The 25,197-nt window shown below is 46.7% G+C and overlaps 1 protein-coding gene across 2 annotated transcripts in view; it reads left to right on the top strand.

Annotated features, from left to right (window-relative positions):
- LAMA5 (laminin subunit alpha 5) overlaps positions 1–25,197 on the top strand; it is a 670,647-nt gene that overhangs the window by 96,196 nt on the left and 549,254 nt on the right. The window lies entirely within an intron of this gene.

Genomic DNA, 25,197 nt, shown 5'->3' with positions numbered 1-25,197 from the left:
TACCAATTAGTCTCGCCTTCCTCCATCAAGTCCCAAGATCTTCTTGACGAATTTATTTATTTCTTCCGACAAATATTGCATAAATAAACGCTTTGTGGCTGAGGACTGTAACTACCTCTGTTGACCCCTTGGGGTCACCAGAGGAAGTTAGTTTTACACACAGGCACATTTAAAAACATACGGGCCGTATGTTGGACAACCTTGTGTAAAGGTATTCAATGGGTATATTGTAGCGGTGCCTGTCAAATGCCTAGGTACATGCACCATTTACTGGCTGCTACCATTAATGGCTAGTTAGTACCATTATGGCAATGCCTGCCAAATACCTTTCCCATGCAGGGGCTGCTAAAAAAGTCCCCATGTTATGTTATTGGGCATTTGTAAAACTCTTTGTACCATTGGTACAATTCCAAAGCGCTGTGGGTTGAATCCTCTCTGAGACCGCAATCCAGGTCAGTGGAGAAAGTAATGTAGTAAAACGGACTTGGGTGCACTCAGTATGTGTGGAATAAGTGGTGTGTCACTGAAAACTAGTTCTAGGTTTGGTGCGGTGGTTGTGAGAGATCAGTAGAATGTGTACAGCAAAACAATGGACTTGGGTATCTGCGTTCTGACGGCGCTGGAATTTGTGAATGAGATTGTTTGCAGCTAGGCCGAATTAATCGAGGGGTATTGCTGCATTCTATTGGTTGGTGCAGAGGATAGAGTTGGCATAAGGATGCGTTTGAGTGTCTGTGTGCTTTGCGAGGGTCCCTGTTGAGCTTCCAGTGCCTTTGAAGGGGGTGGTATCTCCCTTTGGGTTTGGGCTGTTAGGCTAAGGTCCTCCCTGTCTTGTTGAGTCAAATTGGTTTGGCGAAGACTGACGGGTGGTGACAGGCAGATCTGTTCCAACTGATGTCATTACTGTATATGTGCTAGATACGTCCTCGGTTGGTGGTTCTGCTAAATACATTCCCAGATAGTTGGGAATAGCGAAGAATAAGTGCTAGACAGTCCTCGGTATATAGTTCTGCTCAGAGATTTCGAGATGTGTAGGATTAGCAAGCAAGGGCATTTGCTGGACTGATAGCGTAGTGCATATTTGCAGGCCAATGATCAAGTTCACAAGTGCTATTGGTGCTTGGGTTGGTAGTTCTGCTAGATAGATTCCCAGTATTGTATTGATTTGTCATTTATATAGCACCCTTTTCCCATTGGTATGGCGTTCCATGTGGTTGGAACGCCCTTGGTGACCGTAGTCCATGTGTGGGAGATTCTGCGTTAATTTATAAGATGTGTGTGGGCTGGTTAAGCTCCATTAATCAGTCCGGAGGTCAGGCACATGGGCGGGTACTGTTGGGGGTTTAGGTTAGAATGCTAGTGCCAGAGTTTCAATGTGTGCCCAGTTAAACCTTCATTTTTCATAGGTTGTCTCTATATACTAATGGCAGTCGTGTTGAGGTACGTCCGGGGTTTCAGTGTGGATGGCTATGTGAGCTGCTAGACTGGAATTGCGCAACCATAGCTGCATTCTAAAGTGCAGGGATGGGTGGCCGTGGCTGTGGCCACAGACGTGGTGCAAGGTGTACATACCTTTAAACTCAGATGGAGTTCATCTTCAATGTCGGTTTTCTTGGTACGTGATTCTCGCTAATTGTGGTCTCCCTAGATTGGGAGCCTGAGCAGTGTGGATCGGGGCAAGATGGATGGGGGGAGTGCTATACGATTGTCTGTGGGTGAGAGGGGTCGTAGGCAAATTTATCACCTGGATTTGGGACAATTGGATAGAGGAGAAACGCCCAAAATGGGGGTACAACAGCAAATACAGAAACACCTATATTTGTGAAGAGCGCCTAAGATGGCGACCAAAGAGTTGATGAAATGGTACTTAAAGATTGGCATGCCGCAATGATGGGAATATGACTTATTATCAAGCAAACTTTGTTGAGCTATGTTACGAAGCTGAGGGTGGAGGTAGGGCTAATAGTCGTTGCTGTATTCCTCACATCCCTGGACCGCTGTTACCTTGTCAGTTGCCGCTGGTTGATGGCTACAGGCGATGGGCAAACACTGAGTAGAGCTGCTCAATGGGCAGCTACCCTCTGCCGGCTGCCCACTGCAAGACTGCCCTAGGGCTGATGTTGAAGATGTCTTCCAGGTCACAAGGGTCAGCCTAATCGGCCAATCACAGGTTGGTGGGTGGTGAGCAGGGATGCAGGAAGTGGGGGAAGGGGAGGCAATGCGCTAAGAACGCAACAAACCTGTAAAATAAAAATAATTTTGGGTCACTTCTGCCCAAGGGATCCACTCCCCAGCTCACCCTTTCATTGTAACATATAGGGACTTTCACACAGGTGTCCTTTCCTCGGCGGAGCAGGGGCCCTGGTGCACCTGCGTACTCAGCGCCCTTGTTCCCATGTACACACAAATGCCAAAACTGTTGGCTTTGCCGAGCACAATAATTGGTTGTGAAATATTTACGTACAGGGCAAGGGTGCTTGAGCTCAGGTCGAAGTCGCAGCATCATTTTTTTGTATTTTTTTTTTTGTATACATTACATTTACCACCAGTATCAACACAAAGAGTGTAGGAACAACAGAGTAAGTAGGCCTCACTCGCCTTCCTTTTTTAACTATTTGATCAGGAATCGCAACAAACGATGGAAGTCAGTTGGACGTCTCTGGGACGTGTCCTGCTCCAGCAGGAGCTGCAATCTCAGGGACATGTAGCGTGGATACAAGAGAGCATGCAAATGACAAGCCCAGAGGCCAGGTAGAAAAGTGAGCAGGGCAGATGGACTTGCATTCTTCAGCTGCTAAGGTAGCTCTGAGAGTTGAGCACTTGCTACAGAGATGAGTGCACAGTCTGATGCCACAGGCTTGAACCCTACAGGGCTGACTTAGGTCTTCGTCCTTGTGAAGTCGATACACTGAGTACAGTGAAGGATACAAATCAAAACGCTTATTACTACATGGCTTAGAAAAATTAGACCTTGGTTCTATGTGATAATAATCACAAATAATAAAGGCTGCACAAAAAAAAAAAATAATTCTGGCTGTTTTTATGCAGCCTTTAATATTCGAAATGCATCAATTTCACCACCAAACTCCCCTTCAACCTCTGCCCCATCCCTGCCTCGCATACATGCATATATTGTCTCTCTTTGTCCCCCCCGCCCCCAAACAAACACCGGAAACCTGTCTTGCCCGGTTCAGTCAGCCTGTGCGCGGTGACCGTTAAGATTCAGAGAGACTGCTGGGAGCATTCTCAGAGCAGTCTTTCATTGTCGTCTAAAGACACTTTCACTTAATACCCCCTAGTTGGCATGGTGCCAATTTATCGATCCAAGTCTGATACCAAAATCAATAATGTACCAGTGCTGCCACCCACTCCCTCTTATGGCAGGCACTCCTCTGCACAGCAGAGGTATTCAGAATAATGGCTTTCGGTAAGATCTCTGAAGAGGCCTATACTTTGGACTTTTAGACCGAGGGAGGAGAGGAGGCCTTCTTCTGGCATAATGACTGCATTTAAGTTATCGGGTTATACAAGAAGAAAACAAACCCACAACTACATACTCAACCCGAGAAGATGGAGTAATGAGGCTCAAGCCTCGGTATCCAAAAATCACTGCTGATGGATAAAAATCTATCAGCAAGAAGAACGAGTGCTGGGGGGTGGGGGTGTATGTTATCTGAACAATAAAAAACCCTCAGTGTCTAAAAGGCTATGTAATACACTAGTGTGTGCCATCCTGATGCTACTCCATTCAGAATGAGGTAAATAATATAGCGTTACCCATCCCATTCCAGCCCTTGGAACGGAAGGTTAATGCCCGGCTGCCCAAGATATCGGCCCGAGCAAAGGGAAGGCCTATGACGATGGCACCGGGCCATTACCCCACGTTCCAGCCCTTGGAATGAGGTAGATTGGGGGGGGAGGGTGTTAATGCTATTAGTACTCTGGGTTACCAAAGCGGTGCTGTGCGCGTCCCATTGAATGAATGGAAATACTTAACCAAAATGGCTGCCATGGTTATAGAAGGCGGAGCTCTGTACGGACCATGGCAGCCGGAAGCTGCTGTGGGGAGTGGGAGTGGGAGTGGGAGTGGGAGTGGGAGTGGGGATGGGGAGGGGAGTGGAGTTTTTATTTTTTTAAATTTATTTTTATTTTTTTTATTTTCTTTACCCAAAAAAACTAAATATGGTGGTCTGGGTGGGTTTGCGGGGGGAATCCGCAGTGGGAAAGGCAGCCTGTGGGTTCTGTGGAACGTGGTCTGAGATTTTCACCCCTCGATCTGCGGAACCTGATTCTGATCTGATAGGAGTTCGAGGCAGTCAACAATAACTTCCATGCACTAATAGTAGTTACCGACTGCATTCTGAAAAAAAAATCTGAATTTTCAATAGTTTGCTAATGATATTTGAAAGGTGGAACCATGCTTTTCATAATATTGCACTAATCATTTTTAATGAATTTTGGAAATGTTGCACTACAGTGCAAAGCCGAATTTATCTCTGGTGCAAAAGAATTGAAAGCTGCCCTTTTAAAAAAAATGTGTTTTCGGTAAATGTGCAGTTTGCACCTTTATGATAAAGTGCTGAAGTCGACACTTTTTTACTGGTCAATAAAGACCTGTTGGGAGCTCGGTTTAATGGATTTGCAAAATGTTGGTTCCCGCACTCGAAAGGTGGGGGGACCTGCAGGGATATGGAGTCTTCCCAGCCGAGCCGTAACTCGGAAAGGACTAAACCTGGGAGGGCGTCTGTGATGTCAGGTACTGGACTGGCATAAGATTGACTGATTAGTGGGCAGCGTTCATGACCTTTCAAGATAAAAATGTCCTGCAAGGGACCCGGCCCAATCGATTCTGCACCAGTTTAGCTTGACACGCGATTGACTCTGCCCCAGCCCGGCCAGCTGCCGGCTCATCTCAAGCTTTCCCTGCAATCCACTTTCAATCTTTTTAAAGCCACGTTTCATGGCCTCCTAGACTAAATCATGCGGCCCAAGGCCGTCGGTTCTGCCGATAAGGGACGTCGTATCCCACGGCTCGGGCTCCTTGGAGCACTACTGGCAGCTGCTGGTACCGAGGTTCCCTGGGAGATTAGCAAGCAGCTGCCTTGAGGGGGGAGGCAGCGAACAGGAATGAGTGGGGGGTGGAGGGGCAGCTTTCGTGTTGGATGAAGACGCTTTGGCTGAGTTGAGACATTCTTTGCTGACCGGGCTTAATGAAGAATACATATTTGTTCCCCCTTTATATTTTGTTAAATGTCTGCCTATCCCGAGGACGAATCCTGCCAATGCCTCCGTTTCCAAGATGTCCACCTGCTCCAAGGTTTTCATAAAGATGTTGGGAAGCATTCAGTATGGTTCCTTAGCACGCCCTGTTTGCCTATAAGGCACCAGTCCTTACCCTCGTTCTCCGGTCGGCACTTAAGGCATTCCTTTATTCAAGAGACACCCAGTTTCTGCCACTACATATGTTATGTTAAAGGTACTTGTATAGCGCACCGTCACCAACGGAATTGGTCCCCAGGCGCGCTGGCGGATCTGTGAACCGGAAGGATGGGTAGGGTTAGACCGGAGGAGGGGAGCAGGAGAGTGGGAGAAGTGGTGTGCTGTTGGCAGCTTCAGCTCGGTATACACAGAGTGCTGTGCTTTGGTGCTAGTATCTGATCGGGCGAGACCTCGAGTGTTGCGGGTGATGTTTGTGTTGTGGATGCGGTGTGGTAAAGTGCGTGCGGATTGCTGGGAGAGAGATGGTTGTGTGGCTTTGTGTGGTTTAGGTATGCAGAAGGTTGAGGGTTGAGTTGGTATAAACGAGGCTATCGGAACCCCAGTCTCATGGTGGCCACCAGACTTCGCTCTTGGGTCTTGCCATCTTAGATTTTGCTAGGGCTCCCAAACCTCCTGCCCCCCTGCACTTCTTAGAGACCAGGCACTCTGGATTATGGCATCAGAAGGACAAATGACACTTGTTACTGCAGCCAGGATTGCACCTCCAACTACAGGCTTGATGTGGACAATCCACTGTAGCCTTTTTCTATCTAATGGGGAGACCCTCCTCCCCTTAGTTGATTCACCTTTACACTCTGAAAGAAGAAGGGTTCACATGAACCTCATTGGGAGTATTGTCTACCAGAGAGGTGAAGACGCGTTCCAAGGAAGAGCAAAACTGTACTGCCCAAGGGCCTATATGGGCTGAATCTGCTGTGTGGCAAAGGCCCACCGCAACTGTGGCACTGATACTTAGGACCCGGCAACTGGAGGGAACCAAACCCCTGCCAGTGCCTTCTACAAACATTTCTGACTGAGGAGGACAGAAGAAAGGACTTCCCCTTCCCCCGAAACCATCAACTGCAAAGCCCAGAAAGTGGGCCAAAGCCTGCCTACCGCCCCAGGATGATTTCTCAGCCAGCTTGACTGTGCTCTACTCACTCCAAGTTGCTACGTGACCAGCAGTACTACCTTTGGCACGCACAGAACCTTGCTTCTTTTACATGCTTTTTGAGTTGTCTCCATGCCCATTCAATCCATTGAAGCGCATCGCCAGTCTCAACTCAACCGCTGGCTCTAATCTGTTGAAGCCACTGACTGCAGACTCAATTCAACAGAAGCACTGTCTCCACCCAACTGAACCTGCTGTAATACATCGACTTGCCCATCTCGAACATTGATTGAACCCAGCGGAAGCATCATATCGACCTGAATCAAACTCAGACACAAACCACTGTTTGCCCCGTCTCAGTCGTCTAGACGCTGTCACGGATGGCCTTGACTCACAGACTCTGAAAGATGGTTTGAGAGTATTTATTTTGAAAATAGTAAACGTGGTTCTATGGGTTTCTCTACTTCAACTTTTGTTGGGTTCCACCTTTTTAACCCACACTGTCCTAACCCCAGGTTTGACAATTAGCAACAGGTAACCCCTACTATCTGAACGCTAGTTACATGTGAAGGCCTGGAGCCTTATCAATTTTGGCTCCCCCGGGGATAGTTCTAAGGCTCACAAACCCAACACTCCCCAGGACTGCTCAATAGGAATGACTATTTTCTTGTGCAGGTAACCGACCCTCGGGTCCGTTCACTCGGGCACATGCTTCCGCTCTCCTTTCCCTGATCTCTGTACTCATTCTGCCTCCATCTCTGCTCTACTCCCCCTTGTCACTTTACCACCTCTGCCTTCTCACGTCTGCCTGTCTTCTACGTCTCCTCTTCTGTCCCCGTGATGTCTGCATTCTTTCCTTCCCTCTCTTTGCTTCGTCCTACTTCAATCACTCTCACATCCACTCCTGCATTCACAGTTCCAAACGTACAAAAACGATACCCGTCCAACAACAAATACTTCACCTAAACTCTACACTAACTACGCCACCAACTCTTCAGAATGGAGTTCAACCGTCCGTCTTCCACCTCGTCTATGCCTGCCTCCATGCCTCCAGAACTAACCCATACAACCCACACTCTGTCTCTCATTCACTCGTTGTACTGTTCTGTTCCTCAATCTCTCCTTTTATTCCAGAGCTCAACGGAATGGGACAATCTGTGGTGATTAATTCCACAGGGGCTCAGATACATAGTTGCAAAGCTTTAAAAAAAACCTTAGTGCCACCCTCCACCTCTAGGGCAGGGCTGACTTTCCCTTTCACCTTGGTAGGCCCCATGCCCCAGATTGGGAGAGTTCCCTGTTCGCTTTGTGAAAACAAGGAAATAATATGAGGCAGGGTAACCAAAAAGGAAACACACCAAACACAGGTTACAAAGGAACATACAAAGCACTTTATTTTATACTGAATCCAGTTACAAAAGAACAGAACAAAATTCAGATAGCTATCGACCGTACAACACAGCGAACTCCGGCGTGGTTCGGTGTGCTCAGTGAGTGCAAATATTCATTGAAACAGTCAGGCTTTTATACATTTCTCCAGCCTGTTGTCCAGCCTTTCTGCAGGTTAACCATTCCATAAATAAGTTACTGCTCTAGGGTCCCTTGCCAGGTCAAATCTAGTTCATCTTAGGTTTATACATTAACAAGAAGAAATGGTAATAATGTATGCTCTAGGCCTAACATTACAACGTGGGACTTAATTTAAACAATATAGTTAAGCAGGTGTTCTCATTCAATTATAGATCAGTTTTGGTGATACAGGTAATCCATTGCACTCAGGTCAGCAGAAGGACAAGGTCTCAGCTCATGACCCTAACAAGTGGCCTGCAGGCAAGGTATACATTAGCTGTACAGAGGTCATGACAATCAAGTTCTGTTCTGAATAACATGGGCTACCATTTTAGCTCACATGGTGACTTTATAGAGCAAGAAAACCTAAAATGGCGGCTTGACCCAAAATGACAGTTTACATGGTTTCTAAGGTCAGGACCTTGCAATGCGAGTTTATTCACATGTAGTTTATAAGCAGCTTGTTAGCAGCTTGGCGTAGGCCAATATACATATATTCATAGCAATAGGAGGCACGATATAATTTCTAGTTTGACAAACCCTCCTTTTGGCCTATGCCAAGTGCTAAACTACTTCTGATCTCCCTGCAAATAACTCCATGTGTCATCGTCCATACACCCTGAATAGCTGTCAGAAATATCTATCGCCATTAGATCTTTTACTAAGATCTCTTTCAGTACATACTCCTTAGAGGTTTTATCCGGGGCATACACTTTATGTCCTATTGTACCTATCGCCTGAGCGCAACATCCCCGTAGCATTGAACATATACTTGGTAGACATTGGATACAACAACAAAGAAATAGCAGAATTCCCAAAATAATCAGCAAGACTGAAAGCACTTTCCAACCCCAAGACCGCAAGAAGTCCCAGAACCAAGCGCTAAGATCCCAATTTCCCTCGGGAACATGCACTTCTGAACGAAGAGTGTGCAGATTCTGTATTGCCTTAAAAATAGTTGGGGAGGAATCCGGTATGAAAACACAGCAAGCGGACCCCACTAGTTTACATACTCCACCACGTTCAGCCAGAATGACATCTAATGCCATCCGGTTCTGAAGCGCTACCAATCTGATCGCTTTCTGCTCTAAAGTCATATTATAGAGTATATCTGTGGTCCGGTTGATGGTTCTCTCCAGTACTCTCGCTAGTTTCCTGATATCCTCGGAATTCGCTATCTGCCCAAAGAATGGAAGGAATGATTTCGCTACATCTCCTAAAACCTGTGCTGGAGTGTCGCCATTCTCGTCCCGCCGTGGACGAGCCTTCCAAATCTCTACAGTACTTGCTATAAACACCCCAGGTAACAGGATTCCTAGATAACAAGTTCCCTGCCAATCCCTGGGCAACCATGGAAATGCTACATTACCGCAAACAAAATAGATAGGTTCGCCTACATACAAAGGTCTGTCTTCCCCAGTCAAATTTGCAACGTTGGCACAACCTTTAAAATCTCCCATTGACAGGGTGCCATTCCTCTGTATGCAGAAAGAAACTGAATCGGGGCAATGGTTAACAGTATAAGGAGGAGGCACGGCATCCTTATTGCCTATCGGAGCCATTTTAAAGGAAATCAAAGATTGGAAAGGACGAGTCAGTCTATCAGAAGGCCTAATAGAAGCAATATTGAGCTTACTCCTATTTGCGAAAAGCGAGCATCCCACGGGAGTTAGAACACGTTTCTCAAAACTATTCAAATTAGTGCCATCAAAGTTACCTGAGATGCTATCGTTCCATCGGCCAAAGAACAGTGCTCTAAGTGAAGCATAACAAGCAGTTGTCAAAGGTAAAGGGTGAATATACCAACCTAGCCCCTTATCCCCATGTTGCGGTAAATGCGAGCAGATCCAACAATTAGTTCTGTTAAAGATTGCATGGGTCGCATTCATAATTAGAAGTAGAGTGTTATTTTGATAATTCCGTCTATGCAAAAAATCTCTAGGTGACAAGGTATGTAGTTGCACAGAAGGAGTGGGAACAACAGTTATATTTTCAACAGGTAGGAAATCATTCAAAGGGTACATTCTCTCCAAATACCAAAACCCACAACCAACAGTTACTAAAAGTCTCGCGATTATCACCAGTAGACAACAAAACGTTTTCGGGGCCCCCATACATATCTGCTCATTGTCTCTCCTAGTCACATTTTTGTCCAAAAGTTCAGTACGAACGGTAGCGGATGCGGGCATTGTCGTCTTCAATCGAGAAACACCAATTGTTCTTTGCTGGCGACTCCGGTCGCGCGTCTTCTTAATGTCTTTTCCCACAACCCTTAGCCAGCAGAACCCTTTATGCGATTGGGCCAAAAAAAGGGCAAGCCCTCAAATTCTTTCAATTGTACAGCAAGAGCCGTATTGCAAACCTATCTCCTTGGGCGGAGATTATACTTCACAGTTTCCGGTGCAAAAGAATCAGCAGACAGGATGTCGTCACTTCCCACAGGAGGTGGCGAGTGAACAGAAAGGGATCAGAAGATGGATGATCCACAAACGATGCAGTGGGAGAGCAAGGAGGCAAGATGGCCATTTTGTCGGGCCTTACAACTTCCAGAACGGCCTCCGATACTCTCTCTCCGCCGTTTCGGGTACGTTGGTTTCAATGTCGGAAAGGGGTTCTGCGTCTTCTGTATCGTATGGCACTGGGTGTGGGATCCATTTGGTGTGGCTGCCGTGTATCCAGTGGCGACGTCCTCCTACCCGCACCGCAGTCCCAGTGACCAGGAGCACCTGGTAGGGGCCCCTCCAACGTGGTGCGAGGCAAGACGCCCTATCGAAGGATTTGACGAGGATCCAATCCCCTGGTCATAGACTGTGACCGGGGCCCTCGTACCTCACCGGCAATGCCTCTTGCACCTGATGATAAGTTGAAAACAGGTTTTTAGTCAATTGGTTACAATAGTCGGAGAGAAGTACATTTTCTACATTGCGCAATGCGCAGCTTTTAGACAAACCCCAAATATTAGCAGGTCTCCCCATTACCACCTCAAAGGGAGAGAGCCCAGTCTTAGTTTGAGAAGTTGTACACATGGCTAGTAACCCGATCGGTAAGGCGTCCGGCCATTTTAGTTTGGTGCCGGCACACGTCTTGGCGAGCTTGTTTTTTATGATACCATTGTGTCTTTCCACTAATCCGGCGCTCTGAGCATGTCTGGCCGAATGGAATCGTTTGTCAATTTGCAATGCCGTACATATCTGTAGAATTACAGCAGCGATAAAATGCGGACCATTATCCGACCAGATAACTCTCGGCAAACCGAACCATGGGAAGAATTCCTTTAACATGATCTTTGCAGTGGTCATGGCTGTAGCGTCTTCAACAGGGAAAGCCTCGACCCACTTACTAAAGGCGCAAATGACCACAAGGACATATTTTAGATTGTTACATCGCTCCATTTCAATAAAGTCAAAGTGAATCACTTCAAACGGGACAGAAGGAGGCCCAAAGCTACCTCTTGGAGTTGCTGTCCCCTTTCCCACATTATGTTGTAGGCAAATCATGCAATTTTGGACATAATGCTGGGCAATTTTTGAAATCTTATCATTTACCCAGACTTTCTCTAACATTCTCGTGATCTGTTGAGCGCACACATGGTGGGACCGTGTGCCATGGTAACCACCATTACTATATAGGCATTAGGAAGCAACCATTTCCCTTCAACCATGTCCACCCAACACCCATCGAGTTTCCCCAAGCCCTCTGCCCACCTCTTGGATTCTTCTAATGTGGCATCGGCTTGGATATCCCGTACCGACCCAACACCCCCATCCATTGCATAGGCATCTACAGTCTCCCTTGAAACATACATCTCCGTGAAGAGATCAGAGGCATTTTGTCTAGCTATTTGATCAGCGAAAGCATTCCCTTTCCCTACATCTATAATCTTGCGATGTGCTGCGCACTTAATGATTGCTAACTGACTAGGGAGCGCAAGCGCTGAAAGCAATTGTACCATCAGGGAGCCATGTTGGATCTTGGTGCCATGCGAAGTTAAAAACCCTCTCTCTGACCAAAGTCTCCCAAAGTTGTGAGCCACCCCAAAGGCATACTGGCTATCAGTATATATGTTTACTGTTAGCCCTTCGGAAAGCTCACAAGCTCGAGTCAATGCTATAATCTCTGCGGCCTGCGCAGAGTTATGCGTAATTCTCTTGGTCTCCACAACCGTACTCAATGTAGTGACTGCATAAGCAGCTGTGGATGTACCATCCAGTAGTTTGAAGCAGGAGCCATCACAAAACGGCTCCACTTGTGGGTTATCCAAAGGAGTATCCCTCAAATCAACTCTGCCTTTTGTATCTTGTTCAGTAGTATACAGGCAGTCATGTGACTCTTCGTCACCGCAAACAGTATTTTGCGGGAAAGGTAGGAGTTCAGCCGGATTAAGAACGCAGCACCTCCTAATTTGAATGTGGGGAGCAAACAAGATTAATTCATATCTTGTCAGTCGTGCGGAAGTGAGGTGTTGCGTTTGGGTTTTGTTCAATAGAATATCTACAGAGTGAGGCACCATCAGGTTTAAATCATGGCCTAGGACAATTCCCTCACTCTGTTTTACAGACGCAGCAGCGACAGCGCGCAAACATCTTGGCAAAGCGCATGCAACAGGATCAAGGGCGGAAGAGTAGTAACCGCATGGCCTATTCTTTCCTCCATGTTCCTGCGTTAATACAGCCAAAGCACATCCATCACATTCATGCACAGACAACACAAAGGCCTTCTCATAGTTCGGTGTGCGCAAAACCGGCGCCGAACATAATGCAGTCTTGAGCAACTCGAATAAATGTTGATGCTCCGTATTCCATGGCAATGGCGAAGAAATGCCCTTCTTCGTCAAGGCCAACATCGGTTTTATCACTAGTGAGAAGTCTGGGATCCATAACCTACAGTAAGAAGCCATACCTTTCAAGGCTCTAACTTCCTTTTGTGTATTTGGGACAGACATGCCAGAAATTAGTTTTTATTCTCTCAGGTGTCAATCTTCCCTCCTTTGACAGGAGATAGCCTAAATATGCGACCTCCTGGCAACAATATTGAAACTTTTTGAGCAAAGCTTTGTGACCATGCTTAGCTAGATGGATGAGCAACAACACAGTGCCCTCTTTACAAGAGCTCTGAGTCAGCGGCTAAAAGCAAATCATCAACATATTGAAGCAACGTACAAGTAGGGGGCAATCCAAGGGTATCAAGCTGCTCTTTCAAAGCCCTACTATAAATACTAGGACTCTCAGTATAACCTTGAGGTGCACGAGTAAATGTGAATGAGCGTCCCCCTAAGGTGAACGCGAACAAGTATCTACTATCCTCCTGTTTAGGAATACTGAAGAAAGCATTCTTTAGGTCCACAACACTGAAGTGAGTAGCCGTAGCTGGAATCATGGTTAATATTGTCGTCACATCAGGCACAATTGGAAATTGCGGAGCGACGACTTTATTAATGGCACGTAAATCGATTATAAAACGAAATGGAATTGCATTATCACCTTTTTTGTACACGGGTAAAATCGGACTATTGCACAAACTTCCTGCAATCTCCTCAATCACCCCACGATGCACAAAATCGGAAACAATGCTCTTCAAAGCTCGCTCGCCTTCAATTGAGATCTTATACTGTGGAATACTGGGCAGCTTAATTCCATGTTTCAAAACTATTTTAACAGCTCAATATGCAAAACACTGACATCATTGTCATCAACTGCCCACAAACACTCTGGTACATTACTGAATTCTGGCGGCAAAGGTCTAGTAAAGAATTGCGAAACAGAACATTGCTATGGTGAAATCGTCAAACGCACTCCATCAGAAGAACAATGAATTACCGCATTTAATTCCTTCAACAGATTAAACCCCAGCAAATTCTCTCCACAATTCGAAGTCAAGAGAAATGGACAGTGGTCCGTAAAGGGACCCAAAGAAATAGGTACCGGTGAAGAAACCGGACAAACAACTGGTGTGCCAGAAAACCCTACAGAAACATTGGTTTGCCCTGACAGTGTAATGTTTGGAACCCGAGAATGATCAATGGAGCACTTCTGTGCTCCAGTGTCTATCAAAAATTGATGTTTCCTATTTCCCACTACCATTTCAACGTAGGGACCTTTCTGATTAACGGGAATAGGTGTAGGTTCCAAACCCTGCTTCGGGCAATCTTAACGAAACAAAATATCATCAAAAGGAAGCTCTTCAGATAGATATGCAGCAGAAGGATGATCAAATATGTTTCTAGTATCCACACTCGAAGTCTGATTATCTTGTGAAAAAGGTTGTTGGGGATCCTGCGAAAACTGGCCTCTACCAGGGCCCCCTACACCCGGGCGACCTCTGGATTGTCTACCCATATTTCCAAATGTGTTATTCGACCTCTGTCGAAGGACGGGGCATTGTGCACGCCAATGACCCTCCTGGCGACAATAGGCACACTGGTTAATATTCACAGGACCCAAGGGCACATTCCCTTGTGGAACATACTGACATCTAATCTGCGAACTACCCCCTCTGGGGCCTCTAACAATTTGCTGTAACAATACTTTAGTCTTCAAATCACCTTTTCTCTTCTCCACTCTATCTTTTTCATTATTGACACGGTTCTCGTAGTACTGAGCCATGTGCAGTACTTCTGATTGGGATTTTGCCTGCCAAGCGCTCTCAGAAGACATGATTTGTGACTGGATGTCAGGCAGCAATCCATGTACAAATTTGTCCACAAATAATCTTTTCCCAGACTCTGTGCCTAAGTCTTGTCCACTGAAATCCGAGAATACCTGTTCGAACCGATTAAAGAACTCGGTAGCACCCTTGGATTTTCCTTGGACACAGGCCGTAAGCTTGTCCCAAATTCTCTTTTCGGGGATTATAGTTTTCAGTTTTGCAATGATTCTGTCAGGCAAAGTTAGTATCACCTGAGGTGGTCTCTCACCAGCTGGCCTTTCCCCATCAAGCCTAACTATGTTAGCCCATGTATCTCCCAACCCTGGTACATCGTCTATAGTTCTAACTTGTTTCCACAAATCTACAGGCAGGAGTACAGGGAATAGCAAATCAATGTCGCCTAGGGTAAACACTGAGGACTGCAAAACGGACTCTTATCTCTTTATAGAACCCTGTCGGATTTTTCCTAATGTCAGGAATAGTTTTGTCTAATAGTATTCACTCCCTGTCGTGAAAACGGGACGTGAACAAACTGCGATACATAATGTGCAGGAATGTCCACAGCAGATGTACCTGCTGCAGCATTAGCAGGAATCTCAACCTTTGGGACAAATGTCGGAGGAACCTCTCTCATAGGCAACTGAGATGTAGGCAACTCCGAACGCTTACTAAGCAACAGAGCTAAGTTGAGCGCTAAAGCAGTTGAAGAAGTGTCAAGTGAAAAAGCTCTCTAATAAATGCTCAATAACTCTGTGGGACAACTAACCTTTCTCTTTAAACATTCATCCTGCAGGTACTCTACCATTACCTGTATCACTTTCCTCTGCATTTCTAGCGTATATTGACTGTATGTGTCGTATACCTCAACTGGAGTTATCGATATGTCTGAAATCCATCTAATCGCATCTTTTGTACAAATTCGCGCCTCCTCAGATGTCGATTTACGACACGGAAGAAATCGTTTCTGTACATACATACTTTCTTCTTCGTCATCCTCATTCCGTAACCTTTCCAACTCCTTTCTATACTCAAATATCCTCTCAACATGCTCATGTACCTTCTCCACAGTGTCTCTTGAAAACGCTAAAGTATTCAGGTCACTCAACCCTTGTGGGAGGTCTGCATTATTTAATTTACCCCACATTACACATAAATGAATCCCTAAACCTTCAATGAAAACATTTTTCTCAGGAAACTTATCCATATTAGAAAGTGTGGCAAGAACATTAGCTCGATCATCTCTCTCCATACAATGCTTAGCCCATGCAAACAAATCCTGTTTCTTTTCTATAGGTACAGTATTACGAGAAACAATCCTCAACCCCAGCTCCCTGATCAACTACAAGCGGTACAGAACTACTTGGGAGTGAGGATGCAGGCAAATTCAATGGAGGTACTATTACTGGTGCAATGGGAAGAGGCAGAGGAGCAGGTGGAGGAACAACAACCGGAGGAATAGGAACAACAGGTTGAGCAGGAATAACAGCAGGAAGAGGTACAGCAGGAGGAAGAGGAACATACAGAGGTGGTGCAGAGGCACCAGGCCTTCGTTCATTTAACAATTTGTCGATAAACTCATCAGAAACATGAAGATCTTTAGAAGGATAGATTTTCTGAATACCGAGTGAGAAAGTCCTGTCCATATTCCTAACCGACTCAGACTGTTTGTCCTGATCATATAACAACGCCTTTTCAGCATTTGTTTTATGACGGCGCACATGTTTTTCCCTACTTTTAAGCTGCTGCAACGCTTCTCTTTTCCAATTTTGCAAAACATCAAATTCTGCAGGTCTGGCCTTCTTTTTTAACAAGACTGACTCTAAATATTCAATACGAGGGATCTCAAAACTACCATTGACTGGCCACTGAAGTTCGGAGGCATGTCTGGTTTGTCTGTGCCAAATTTTATTAAATACTACACTTCCAATGCCATGCTTACAGTACATAGTACATGCCGGGGACCCCTCCTGTGGTGCCGGACGGCTAAATTCCAAAGATTGTCTATCGCTGCGGAATAATGCCCTAAAGCAGCTAGACAATTTCCCAGGCATTTCTCAAATACTCGGTGTTACCTGGTCAATAATTGTGTCTGCAGATACAATGCGCCAAATTCAAATTGTCAGGGTTGAATTAAGAGTCGGGTAACAACTCACCTGACCAAACCTAAGGAGGACCGATCGGTTTACAAAGGACTTACCTAACAAATTTTACCTTGTGTATGGTGATTTCGGCAAATCTGCCCGCCTCAAAAAATTGACCCTCGTCAAGATGCCGTCCCAGACCACACGGCTATCGTCCAGGGAACGGATCGTGCAGCGCTGTTGAGGTGTCGCGTCTCGTTCAGTCGGGCCCGTTATGTCACACCGTCCGATCCCGGTCCGATAGCGTGCGTCAACCTTCAATAATCCGGCATCAATCTTGAGGGTTCCTATTCCGGACGCCAACTGTGAAAACAAGGAAATAATGAGGCAGGGTAACCAAAAAGGAAACACACCAAACACAGGTTACAAAGGAACATACAAAGCACTTTATTTTATACTGAATCCAGTCACAAAAGAACAGAACAAAATTCAGATAGCTATCGACCCTCAGTACAACACAGCGAACTCCGGCGTGGTTCGGTGTGCTCAGTGAGTGCAAATATTCATTGAAACAGTCAGGCTTTTATACATTTCTCCAGCCTGTTGTCCAGCGTTTCTGTAGGTTAACCATTCCATAAATAAGTTACTGCTCTAGGGTCCCTTGCCAGGTCAAATCTAGTTCATCTTAGGTTTATACATTAACAAGAAGAAATGGTAATGTATGCTCTAGGCCTAACATTACAATGCGGGACTTAATTTATACAATATAGTTAAGCAGGTGTTCTCATTCAATTATAGATCAATTTCGGTGATACAGGTAATCCATTGCACTCAAGTCTGCAGAAGGACAAGGTCTCAGCTCATGACCCTAACAAGTGGCCTGCAGGCAAGTTATACATTAGCTGTACAGAGGTCATGACAATCCAGTTCTGTTCTGAATAACATAGGCTACCATTTTAGCTCATATGGTGACTTTATAGAGCAAGAAAACCTAAAATGGCTTGACCCAAAATGACAGTTTACATGGTTTCTAAGGTCAAGACCTTGCAATGCGAGTTTATTCACATGTAGTTTATAAGCAGCTTGGCGTAGGCCAATATACATATATTCATAGAAATAGGAGGCACAATATAATTTCTAGTTTGACAGCTTCCCATCCTCCACCAGCGGGGTCCAGTCCCAGATCCTGTTGCAACACCAACTTGCCCATTTTAACAAGGATGCAACTGCAGGAAAGCACCACGAAGCCTGGCTTGCCCCTATTGAGCCTCAAAGACCAGAGCATCATGTATTTGAAGAGGCTCTGGTCCTCGGGTCTGCCTTAAAGGCCCCTAATGACTTTTAAGCCCGCCTTCTTTACCTTTTGAAAGACCAACTCATAAACTTTGACATTTTGCTACTGAAATCTTTGCCTGATGTATATTTGATTTGAATTGATGTCATGGCTGTCGCAAGAAACTCACAAAGCCTCACAGACGTTCAAGGCTTTTTAATTATGATTTCACTGGACCCTATGGCCATCCCTCTTTCTCTTGTCTAGCAAAACACCGCCTCCCTAATGCTGGCGTCCCTGAAGACAGGCTATTAGATTTCTAAGTTGTAGAAGTCCTATTTTATGCTGGAGCTGAAGAGCAAAAAGCAGGTTGCCGTTTCTGTAAAACTGCATCAGAGACGCTTTAGACTGTCCCATTACCCCTTTAGACTACTAATTCCTGGAAAGTGTAGGATTTGTGATTTTCAGACCCTCTCCAACCCAAGCGCCAGGCATTCATCTCCCCCTTCCTGGATGTGCCGCTCCCACTACTCCTTCAAATTCAGCTGCCTCGACTTTGTCCACTCCGTTGGCCTTCCTGCTCTCTCCAATGTGTCTCACTCCTTCGAAGCCTCACCTCTATCCTTTGATGTTCCTACTCGCTTTACAACACTACCACGCACTCCTCCAGATAACCATTCCCTCCTCCACACTACATCCTACTTAGCCACCATCCTTTCACTCGCATAAACATTTAACATTCCCTCTCTACACTTCCTCTTCATACCACACTTGTTGTTCTCGTACAACCACTAACACAGTATCGCATGCACTACCGAACCAATACCTCACCTGCTCCAAAAATCACCTTCACACTCTGCTACTCCTTCCTTCCTTCTTCCTGCTGGTCTCTTGGTCTGCCGCTTCTTCCTCCTCCGACCTCACCCGAACAACTTCCTCCTTCCTGTTGCCCCCCTTTATGCTCTCCCTCCTCCTACCATTTGGATCACTTGCCCTGGCCAATCTCACCCTGTCTTGTCCACCTGGTAGGTGTTCGAGGAAAACCAAGCCCCCTTTTTTCTGTGTGGGGCCACTACATTGCATGATAGCAGCCAAAACTGTAAAGTGTCCAGGTTTGTGTTTGGGGAAGGCTACACCGAGGCCCCTCAAAGTAACCAATGTCCGCTTTGGGGTTTCTGACCCCTTTTGATGTCCCCGGTGGTCTAGGAGTTTGTCTGTGGTCCTGCTGGCGCTGGGAAGCGGCACTCGGGCTGCTCCTCGTCGGCCTGTGCAGTGTAGTGTTCTTGCGGCGCTCTCATTCTGTGGATGCTGCTTTGGTGACACCTGCATTGCGGCGCTGTTGGCGTAGGGCGCTGGTAGGCTGCTCTCTCTCGTGCAGCTCCAACACGCTGATTATTGCTGGATATGAAGATGAGGGAAAACCAGGCATATATTGTGTGGAAGGCATGATGCAAGACAATTGGGTACTGCTCATGTATAAGCTGGCACGTGGGGCGAGAGGGGACATTAACTGGGTCCCTATCAACTACCACTACCCCTCCCCACCGCCCCCCTCTGGGGAAGGACTATCACTGGATTTCTCCCTGGTAGGCCTCCCGTCCCAGGCTGATAACCATGCAAGAAATCCCTAACCTGCCTAGAAATCCAGCTTCTACTGTATTTTTCCTCCCACATCCTCCAAGATGATCTGACATGTTTACAAAGGTGTTGTTGAATGGTACCGTCCTGCAAGCTATGCCTGTTCCCATGGTATACAGCGTTTAATGCATTTTAAAATGGTTTGAATCTTTGTACAATTTAATACATTTTCGTACATTAAATGTGCTTGCATTACAATTTTTTTGAAAAGTTACTTCATTTAAATTAAAAGAATACTTTCTTTTATTTTAAATGTGATGACTTGTCGGTCGGCAGCATTTTAAAAAGAGCTCTGTCTGGCTCATTGCTGCGGCCGAAACCTGTGAGGGATGGGTTAGCATTACTTCTCCAGTGGTGTCTGCAGGATTTTAAAAGACTGCAACTTTGTCCCCATCGTAGAGTATAACCACAAGCATTTCCACACATGTTAATGGGTATTTATCCCGCGCACTATGTCCACCGGCGTGGTCCCCTGGTGCTGTGCTATACATGTGAGCACCCCTCCACTGGGGAAGAACCTGGCCTAATGACCTGTTTCATGGCATGTACCTCTTCGGCGGGGTCTGAAGTGGTTTTTAGGTCCCTGTTGCCCCAGCACAGCAGAGATATCGATCTGGTTCCACTTTGATACTGCACCTGAGCTGCCCACCACTGATGTTGCCCCACAAGGCGAAACCTGCGTCTGGGGTGGTTGTTGGTTCAGCTAAGAATTGCCTAGCATTTCGTTGCTAGACGGTCCTTGTGGGTGAAGATAGAGTAATAAGTAAATGGGTAGTAGTTCCCTTCTGGTATGGTACATAGAGCTGGAATTTGATTATAGACCTTCCCAAGTCTGCGCCATCCCATAAATGTCACTTGGCCATGTTCATTTTTCAGCAAAAGTGTCTCTCTCTTTTAGCCAACTAAAAGAGCAAGTCTTTAAAAATATGTACTGTCTCAACCCTTGCCAGCAAAGTTAATAGTGGGTAATCATAGGAGTTGTAGTCACAGACCTCTAGAGAACCAAAGGTTACAGGCCCATGTCCTAGACCCTAATTTGGTAAGGGTCAGATAGTGGAGGGGAAAAGGGCACCGGGCACGGACTATGCTAGAAGCAGGTGAGGCTGATCTTTCTCCTGGAGCTAATTAAGTCCACAAAGCCATAGCTGCCAATCACCCTGGGAAATTTCCAAAGCAATCTAGCTTGTGGCCCCCTGTAGCCGGTAGATGCCGGCACTGCATTTTGATAAAGGCATGCTCCCAGGTGGTGAGTCTGAAAGTTCACTCTTGGAACCTGCCAGTCCTCTGAGGCTAATGGAGCTGCATTTTATGGGGGCTCACTCATCCAGTGCCTGAAGTGTTGCTAACCAATAAGGAAAGCTGTTCCTGCTGCCTTGCCGCCCCACTCTTACCCTCTCCCACCAAGCTCGGGGCATGCTCCTGTTCTTTATGATGCCTCTGCTTGCATTTGTTCATTCTGACAGGTCAAGCAGAGACAAAACGTTAAGAACATGTGAGGAATTCGACCATCCACACGGGGTGTGCGCTCGCCTGGGCTTTTTTGATGTTTTGAAATAAAAATGAATGATTGCAGATCAACCTCAGAAAATGTGTGGGGCTTATCTGTACACTTTTTCATCTGCTCACTGCACAACAAACACAGTCCTATGTACTCCGATGGGACAGTATACAGGCGCAGTCCTCCCTGTCATATTTAGCTGGAATGTGACAGCCACAGGTACATCAAAGCATCTCAGAAAGGGGGAAGGCAACGCCTTCCTCTGGCCATGGCCGGCCTAATTAAAATGTCAAAGGGACCGTGGATCTGCCGTCTCTATTGTCTAAGTTCTGCTGGTGGCGGTGCATACTGAGGAGTTAATTGAAACAGGCCTGTGATAGGTTTGAGCGCAGAACTGACAACAGGAGACAGGACGTAACACCTCTTTGTTATGCAGTATTTCAACTTGAAGCTAGTCCCTACCCCGCTGGACGAAGGGCAGTGAATGACATGTCCGGGACATCTGTTTACTGCAGGGGGACCCCCTTTCAGAGGGAATAAGTATGTGATTTGAGGGAGACAGAAGTCTGTTTTGCAACAAACTTCAAGGGAGACCTGTGCTTTGATCAAGAGTCAGAGTGCTCAATTAACCAGAGAAACACTTTGATCCACAGCAGACTGGAAGATGGGTGGGACTTAGTAGTACATGCTGTCACCCCTTACCTTTCCTGTTGCAAAACACTCTAGTTAGGACCTCGATCATAACAGAAGATTGTTGGTGGGGACCCAGGATTGGGTCCTTAAGGTAGGCTTAGCCTGCACCAATCACTGGGGCCCATTTGGCTTTGAAAGAGGACTGAGCCCCTCAGATCATCCAACAACTTCGAAAGGAGTAAGAAGGACTCATTAGGACTCTGGCTGAAAGTACAGTCTGCCTTACATCTTCTGCCAGTGAAGAAAGGCCAGGATTTCCAAAAGGGAAGCAAGATCCCCCCCCTAAACATCTCTCAGGGAACAGAGAGATACCCGACTCGGAGGACCCCTCCAGCAGCTCCACAACCAGTACCCAGCCAGCACACAGCATGCCCTGCTAGGTTCTGAAAGTGCCATAGAGCCTCTCAACGAAGGACAAGGCCGTTGCCTGCAAACGCTCTTCTCAGCTTTGGGCCATCCGCCCTAAAGGATGACACGACCCCTGTGAAGAAGCTAGGAGGAGTGCCACAACAAGCATCAACCAGCATCCATCTTTAAGGACCTTTTCGAGGCAGTGGAGCCCTTGAACCACCACTGACTGTTGTCACGCTGCAGTCACTAAAGCCGTCGGATGCCTCAACCAACGTTCCAGATCCACCAACTAGCACAGAGACCATGATTCTTGACCCCGAGCTGCTGCGTAGGCCAGCCTGCAGCCTTCCGTCCAGCTTCGCTTGCCAAACTGCCCGCCACCTCATACCCGCAGCGGTCTCCCGTCTTGAACGCTGTTGCAGGAGCTGCAAAGCGTCCTGGAACTGACTCGACACTGTCGAGCATCAAGATCATCTCGCGCACCAGGTACGTTTCCCCCCTGGTCCTTCTAAGAACGCCCCTAGTAACATTCATGACCTCTTGCTCCTTTGATGCTGAAACCAAATAACCTTGAACAGTTAAGACTGATTGGATACCGACAGGAGGGTAGTCGGTAAAGCAAAGTGCATCCCTGTCCACTGTCTGTCCTGTGTTCCTTTAGAGTGGGTTGCATTTTGTAGTGTGCTAGAACTGTCTGTTGTAGTAATAATAAAGTAGATATTTTTATACAACCTTGACTGGACAGTCCCTTTTATCATTGTGTAATAACTGTATTTTTGCTGTGTTGCAACTAACCAACGATCCACGAACTTGCAGAAATAAGCCTACTGTTCTGTCCACGTTACCAAAATTGGACAGGGAGTTTATAATTACTTGTTTCCAATCGGTTTAGTTCCGTTCTGGTGTACTAGAGGTGTGGGGCTGATTGATGGTTTAGAAACAGATATTCATCCCTGCACCACAGGTTCCCCGAGTTGATTCGTCACAGAACATTTGCGGCCAATTTAAAAAATCTGAAGGGAGAATTCTAAAATCTAGCTACCATTGCCAAAATCTGCACTCACTGAGCAATCCTATATTCTCTCTGCAGGACAATGCTGCCAGCAGATACTCCAAAGGTACAACTACGTATTCCTTCCTGTGCAGCCCTCCATTACCATGTGCTGACTCTGCCCCTGTTCCCCACACAAGGTGCTCACCTTTCAGGTGGTCCTGCTTTCCCAAGTGGCACAGACTACATATTCCATGATCGGCCCATCTCTTACAGTCCTCACCCCTCAACACATGGCATCGGCACACTTCTCTAGTAGGCTTATGCTACAACTGTGGGAAGGGAGGACGCCGTTAAGTTGTAAGCATTCGTTCTTACTGAGGATACTGATGGGGAATTCTGCAGAACAAAGAGCTTTGTACAGGACTGATCCTCCATCCTTTCCTCTCTGTTGCACATTGTCTTCCTAGTGCACAAAAATTCACTCGGGTTTGTGGGTTGAGCGCCTGGCTCTTAGTTGTTGTGGATGGTTGCTTGGCTTTCCTGGAATTTGTCAGGATATCTTAACTTCCTCCAGGTAAATCTTGCCTCATCACCCCCAGTGCCTTGGGGTCACCTAAACCCGTGCCAGACCCTAGGATAAATGGCAAGATCGCTTTGGGGTCTTTGAGTTATTAGGTTGTTTTGGGGAATGCTTCTCCGGCAAGCTAGGAGTCTTTCCCTGAGCTCTGGTCTGATTAAGCCCCTCCTCATTCTGTCTTCCCTATTCCATGTCATTGGTTTACACCGCTGCTCCTCACTGAGGTTCTGCCCTGCTCTGACTTGCTGCTCAACCTTTCCCCTCTTTCTTCCTCTATCCCCCCTACTTTTTTTTTTGTTGAAATTTTAAAACCTGTACTCCTCCTCTCCGTTTGCCCCTCTGCCTACTCCTTTACTGCTCCCCTTCCTCCACATTCCCTCCTGCCTCCCTCTGATCTCTCCCTTCTACTTTCAGTTCACCTTCTCCATCCTCACACTTTGGTCTTCTCCACTCTCCACCCATCCGTTCTCCTCCTATTCACCTTCTACCTCGGCTCCTCGCTGTTCGGCCATACCCTGTCCTTTATTTAGTTTATTTTTGCATTTTTAAAGCGCTCACACAGCCCGGGGGCATCGAGCCGCTGTTCCAGAATTTGTTGTCTTAGTGGCATATTTATAACGCACTTAAATACCCAGAGGTTTCTAGGCGCGGACCCGGGGATTGAACCTTTGTGGCTTCATGTCCGTCTTGCTTCCAGCGCGAGCACGTTGCCACTGAGCTATCCTCCCAGGATCTTAGGCGTCCAAACCCTGACTTCCTCCACTTTACATCCAAGTGGGATAACCCACAGGACTCTTGATGCCCTTCACCTGCATGTGTGTGGTAAGCAAGCGCTGTGGTTGGAGTGCTTGCCAGGGAACTGGAAACCCCCATCTGTTGCTAGTTTGGCAGGCTAGCCAGTGAGCTACTTCCCCATCCAGTTTGCTTCCATGTTATGCTCCATCTTGGATCCGCGTTCCTAACTGTAGTGGACACAGCTGGCGCAGGCCCCCGAATTCTGGGTTTGTGGTGGATGTGCAAGTGAGCCCTAACTTGCGCTGGCTTTTGTCATTTCCGGCATTTGGAGTTCAGTTAGCCACCACCCAAAGCTACTGGCCAAATTCTTCTTTGAAACCAATCTTCCATAGCAGTGCTTCAGGCTAAGCGACAACCCGGCAGGTCCATGGCCTACTGGGGCCAAATCTGCTTTATTTGTCCTAATGAAGTCCAACTCTGGTTCCTAAAAGGCCAGGAGTTTCCAAGGGCCACAAAGAAGGCCGGCCACGCATGGATTAGCCAGCCTGTGTGATTCACCACATGCCTACTTAACAGAGCGAGTGGTGGCCCCCAGCTCCATCCGCCAGCCTAAGAATGGGACGCTCTGGCATGGCACCCTGCTCTCCACTCTAGCGCCTTCTATTTTGCCCCCATACACCCCTGCAGTACCCTTTGAAGTGTGCACACGGGCAGCACCTTCCAGCCAGAGTGCTATCCCTGGCCATGTGTGCTTTGGTTGGTTATCGGTAATC

The sequence above is a fragment of the Ambystoma mexicanum genome, chromosome 3p, assembly GCF_040938575.1.
Source record: "Ambystoma mexicanum isolate Mex_15411 chromosome 3p, UKY_AmexF1_1, whole genome shotgun sequence".
Classification (NCBI taxonomy): Eukaryota; Metazoa; Chordata; class Amphibia; order Caudata; family Ambystomatidae; genus Ambystoma; species Ambystoma mexicanum.
The sequence above is the reverse complement of the archived record's forward strand: the minus strand, read 5'-3'. Positions and strand labels throughout refer to the sequence as shown.